The 5,899-nt window shown below is 46.9% G+C and overlaps 1 protein-coding gene across 1 annotated transcript in view; it reads right to left on the bottom strand.

The window, feature by feature from the left end:
• ELAVL2 (ELAV like neuron-specific RNA binding protein 2) overlaps positions 1-4,386 on the bottom strand; it is a 140,522-nt gene extending 136,136 nt beyond the window's left edge. Inside the window, exon 1 of the mRNA XM_011944488.1 lies at positions 3,846-4,386. The gene's annotated coding sequence lies outside the window, so the exon portion shown is untranslated. The remainder of the gene's footprint in view (positions 1-3,845) is intronic.
• Positions 4,387-5,899: the final 1,513 nt, after the last annotated feature.

The following is a 5,899-nucleotide window of genomic DNA, read 5'->3' as shown; positions in this document are numbered from 1 at the left end:
GGTCCGTGCCTGCAGGGAGACGCCGGGCTTCAGCAGCTCAGCTCCGTCCCTCCGGGCTTCCGAATCTCACCAGGCTTCCCCGACAAGGTTTCCCTGGACTCAGTGGAGAGCGTTGAGCGCCCAGAGGAGGCCGATTCCAGGTGCAAGTTTGCAAACCCCGAGGCCCGGGGCGCTAACGGGGAATCAGAGCAGCTAGCATGGGGGTTACTTTATGTGTTCATAAATATATTTATAAATATATATAAGTATACACACATATGTGTGTCTCTTAAAAAGTCTCTTTTTCCCCCTACTTCGCAGCCAAGGGGTCCTGTCCCTCGAAAGAAAATAAAGGCTTAGCCCCTGCTGCCCCTCCCTGCCTCTCTAGAGGGAACCTGACGTTTAAGCCCAGAGTACCTGTGCGGGGTGCTATACTCTGCTTCATACGCAAAGTAGGAAATCCTGCACTCGGCTATGAAAACGCTTGCAGCTAGCCGCATCCTTCTAATGACCCCCTACGCAAGACCCGAAATGGCCAACTCTTCACCGAGGGGGCGTCCCATCGCTGCCTTGCCTCAGCCCGCCCCCTCGCCAAGCTCAATCCCTTTTCCCCAGAAAAACCTGTGCCTGTCCTCAGACCCGGCCCCACGGCTGGAAGTCAAAACCGAACCCAGAGCCACGCGGCTGGAGCACGTTTTTACACCTGCTCGGCCGCTTAATTACGAGAGCACCTGTAGTTGGGATTTTTTTTTCATTGCAAAGGCATCGGTTTTAGCCCTTCTCCTAAAATACTACTTTAAAAAAATCACCTGTCATACCTACCTGAAATTGTAGGAGGTAAGAGAAAGGAACCAAGAAGTGGGCGACCGAGTCGCCGCAAGAACGTGACCGAGGTTACAGCTTCAAGGGCATGATGCGGGTTTGATGCAGCAAGGTCCGCTAAGGGCGTCCAGCGCTCCCCGCCCCCATGCGACGGGCGGAGCGGGGTGGGGGGGAAGGGAGGGGACTCGTCTAACCCAGGGCGGGGGTGGGAGAGACAAATTTGCCCTCTTGGGCGAAGTCTAATCAGCATAGTAAGAGTAGGGGACTCAACCAAGGTCAAAAGCGAGACAGGCCATCCCTCAGTTTGTGGGACCCAGTCTGGGGACACCGGATACAGCTAATTGATTCTATATCAGCATTTCTGTGTCACCCCAAATGTGATTTGCAATTAAATGACCTTAATTGACTTTGTGTGGGTTCCTGGGAAAACGGCTCAAAGCGCCTGCGCCTCTTTGACCTCTCAGTAAATGGTTAATTATAATATTCCCATCCCAGGCACGCGGGATTGCTAAAAATGCCTATTTCCAAAACGTTAGGCGAAAATGGGCCTACTTAATTCGTCAATCCAAACCTAAAACTCTTAGAATGCCCTACGCCCTACTTCCTGACGCTGACTAAATTAGGGGAGAGCTCTCAAAAGAGTTCCCCAAGTCTTCAAACCACTTCTGCCTACAACCATAGCGGTTTTTGTGAAGAGCTCCAGAACAGGTTAGCTTTATGAAGCGGGGTGCCCAAGCACTTGGTTAAAAGAGGGAATGGGGAAGAAGTGCTTGCTGTAAGACACACTCAGGCAATGACAGCAATAAGAAAGGGCGAGAGTTAAAAAATAAAATGTTAACCCCATAGCAACTTTGAAACTCTCAACATATTTTTTTGCGGACTTATCTGTTCATATTGACAAATCTTTCAGATGTCCCATTTAAGAAACCATTTTACAAGGAAGTCTTAAGGCCCAAACACATTTCCTACCCTTCTGTTCCCCAAAATACGAACACCCTTTTTGTGACCTTTAGAAACTCATATTCAATTTGGAAAATAATTTCTTCAGTTACTATTGTCTGCTGTGTAACTTTCTAAAAATTTTCATTTTAAGCCTACATTTTATAGGTTGCAGTTAATAGTGTAGGCCTGGGAAATAAAACATTAATCTCCTTCCCACCCCCCAGAGGCTGGGTATAATAAATAGGGGTGCGGAGAAAGGCTGAAGGTTTAGAATCTTAACCAACTGGAGTGTTTGTACATGAGAAGGGGAGGGGACAGAATCCGTGCATTTCGGGGAGAAAGTACAGAGACCTCCATCCCTGTCCAGCAGTGTTAAGAATAAATACTAAATGGTTGCCTATTTCTCTCACCCTCGCCATAATAAAACCAGACCTGCAGCTGGTAATTACGAGAGAAAATACTCAGTCTCGCCATCAGTTTTGCTAACCGGTACTTGAAAATGGGAATCGGGGAACGCATCCAACCTCCAATTTGTCACAGTTGTATAGCTCTCGTATTAATTCTGTACAGACGTGAAATAGGTGGGTACGTAGCAACGTGCTGGGCATAAATTAAGCAACAATGGCCACGCGAGGTCTCGTACGCCGCAGAGCTCCAGTGGTGGGCAATGCCACCTTGCCATCCCTAGCCCCCACCGCCCTTCGCAGAGTCGAGTCCGGGAGGCTGACGGTGCGCTGGCTTTCCCAGCCGGGAGAATGGGTGGGGTGAGGAGCAAGGAGACGTTAACCCCAGCCGGCTTTGTAGCTTTTCCCCATCCTCTGCCTCCCGAGCACCACATGAGCGCTCTCACGCACACACACTCACCCACACACACTCGTACCAATAATTTAAACTTCTCTTAGGCAAAGCCAGCACCTCGTTCCACCACCACCACCCCTTCCGCCCTCCCCGCCCCACGAGCATCCTCCCCCTTTCCCACATCTACCCTGGATCCTCTCTTTGGCAGTAGAAAGCCAACTGGTTTCTCCTAAACCCTGAGAAATCACAAAAGTTAAAATGAAGCGTGTGCCTATCTGCCCAGTTTCTCATCCCCAACCATCTTTCTCCTGGCGTCAATTTAACAATAGCTATTCGAGGAAGGGGGGGGCGATAAGGAGGAGGTAAGGGCTACGTAGCCGAGTTGGCTCCTGTGGTGGCTGCGAAGACTCGCGGCTGCAAAGGGGTTCCCCCTCGCCCCAAAGGCGAAGTCAGCCGCGTAGGACCAAGGACAGGGCTTGGAATCCACTTCCCAGAGCCCAGCACAGCGAGGCTCCCAAGCAGCCGCCACTTCACAGACACAGCTCCAAGGATCTTATTTACGCTTTTCGAACAAAGGGAATCTCATATCCGGTACAGGCTTAAGAATTCAGCCCCAAATTGGCTATCTTCTTTTAAAACAGAATTATGATAATTGAAGTCCCTGAATCAGAGCTCGCATACAATGATGAGTTTTGACAGCTTCTAACAACACTAGCCTCAGCCCAGCCCCAGCCCCAGCCCTCAGGCGGCATGTACTTTTTCAGTCAACTACAACTCGCTGCCTGGTGCAGCATCTAAATTCCATCTGGCAATCCCATCTCCCCAGCACATGCTATCTGGTTAATGCAATTAAGCCTGTGGTTTTCGCTGGTCTAATCTGCCAGTCCAGGCTTCTGATTCCCCTTAATGATTCTAAAGCCTCTCCGGTTCTTCGGTTGCTGAGCGAAAGTAGAGGCATGCATCCCCAACACCCAAGTTATCCCTCTCTTCCCACGAAATGAACTTCCAATCTCAATCCTGAAGCTCACTCCACATCTAACCTCCCATTGTACCCCTGCTCCCCCCTGGCCACATTTGCCACTTAAGTTTCTGCCATGGACATTTGTGAATATTCAGTACGCTAAGCATGCGTCCACCGTCTTTTAGTCTAGCTCTTTAAAATTAAAAAAGCAGAACAGTAGCTTTGAAATGAGACAAACATGTGCAATTAACTTCATATTCTGTATTCCGCTCACTTACAGGTTTTCTGGGTTTGCCAGCGCATCGCTGCAACTAATGATTAAAGAAACCAAACCGAAACTTACCTTTCTCCCTTAAGGTTTTTGTGTGTGTGTGTTTTTAAAGTAACGGTGCAGTTCTCCCAATAAGGATGAGCAAGAAGCTGCTGGATAGTTCTCTTAAGACAGCACGAAACCTAAACTGTGCTCGGCTTAAAAGAAGCAAATAAAAAGAAACGCTTTCGACCCCAAAGTCCAATGCTAAAAGAAATGGCGAAAAAAAAAATATGAAAGGGGAGGGGAAACTTAAAAAAAGAGTTTAAAAAGACGGAGAGACTGCCCTCCTATTGCCGTTCAACTAAACAAAAAGGGGCAAGAAAAACAAACCAAGGAACAAAGAAAAGAGACGAAAGAACGTTTTTTCAAAAAGACGATGTCTTTCTCCTTGTTGCCTTTTAGTAGGTCGCTACAGGAGTAAGCTGCTGCATCTCTAACTGAGAACAGAAATAGGGGGGAGGACGTCTTAAAAGGGAGGTGGACTGGACCACAGATTTATAGCACCGTATCACCAACCCCTTCTCTGCTTCCGCACTGCCGTGTGTGCAGCTGCTCTGCCAGGCTCCTATCCCGAGCAGCACGCGCGGAAGTATACGCCGAATCGCGCCACAACGTAACTTGCTCATCGCCCCAGGATCCTGATTGGTCCAGAGGTTTCCATTGAGGCCGACCAGGCGGGGCCGCGTGAGACGATTGGCTATGGGCTTGTGTCACTCTCGAGAGCTCAATGGAGTCCCGTTTCAAGGTAAGTTGTGCGGGGAGGTACACTTAACACTGGCGGCGAAGGGAAATGCAAGAAGCGAAAAGAAATGTGGAGCGAGCAACGTGGGAGGGTTGGAACTGTACTATCAGAGTTTGCGATATGGCACGATCTCCTTTCCTCTTAAATCTTTCTGCTTCAGAAAGATTCATTTCCTTTGCCATCACTGCTGCATCTATGGCATATTTCTTTATAACATTTAACTCCCTGTCCGGTATGTATGAGTCATTGAGAGCTCCCTCTCTTTGATCTGAGTGAAAGGGATGAATGTACATCCATTACTTGCCCGCATGCCTTTTTTCGATTTGTGTTCAGTACTGTATTTTGTATTAGATGTTAGGTAATCGTATGTCTTTAATATATGCATATTTCAGATTTATGTGACCCCATAAAACCCTTTTTAAAGCATCCTTTTAAGATAAGGATGAAGTCAGAAATGCTCTCAAATAAAGCTGCACGGTTTGAATTAGTTTTCACTTCATGTTAGCATAGAAAAGTGTAGGATAAATATCCTATCCAGAAAAAGAGGTACTGAGTAGAGCTAAGGTCCTTCACTTCGAGGTGTCTAATGGCTCTCAAAAAGAGCAGCTGTATATAAAACTGCAACAAGCCACTCCTCTGCATTTGCAGACAGGTACAGTCCTTGGGCTACACATGTATTGCTGACGGCAAAGATAGTCGAACCTTTATCAGGGCTCTTTCTGTGAGGATTTAAGAAGTTTAACCAGAAGACCAAGTGCTGTCAATGTGTCTGTTTCGTAGAGGAAGACTACTTTATTACAACCCCATATTTTAACAGCATCCAGGAGACCAAATACAGTTTTATGCATGATAATTGTTTCTTCCTCTAAGTGAAAGTGAGGTCCTCAGGATCGTCTGGATGTGTAAGTAGACATAATATTCATTTGACCTACGTTCTTTTCCAGCCAGAATTTCTCCTTTCAATCTTGAAAGATAGCACCAACTTCCTAGACAGTTCTTACCATTCTTACACAAACAATGTAATGTATCTTCTCCAGAGGCATATGCCTTTTTGAAAGGGATTGCTTTACATATTTACAACTAGTCACTATCTTTGAGAATGCCAGAAAAAGAAGACACAGGTAAGAGTTAGAGATTGCAAAAGGATGGGGTGTCATGGAGGGGAATGGGACAGATGATCCCAAAGCAAAATGACTTGGAAGTGAGGAATACCGTAAATCAGTGTTCTTTGAGAGTGTCCTTGAGTGTTGATAAATGATTAATGGTGAAAAACAGACCTGTTTATCTCCCCTGTAGCCTGTATAACAATATACGAGTTCTATTACTTTGCATGACAATAACT

This window comes from Colobus angolensis, unplaced genomic scaffold (assembly GCF_000951035.1).
Source record: "Colobus angolensis palliatus isolate OR3802 unplaced genomic scaffold, Cang.pa_1.0 Scaffold231, whole genome shotgun sequence".
Taxonomy (NCBI): Eukaryota; Metazoa; Chordata; class Mammalia; order Primates; family Cercopithecidae; genus Colobus; species Colobus angolensis.
The sequence above is the reverse complement of the archived record's forward strand: the minus strand, read 5'-3'. Positions and strand labels throughout refer to the sequence as shown.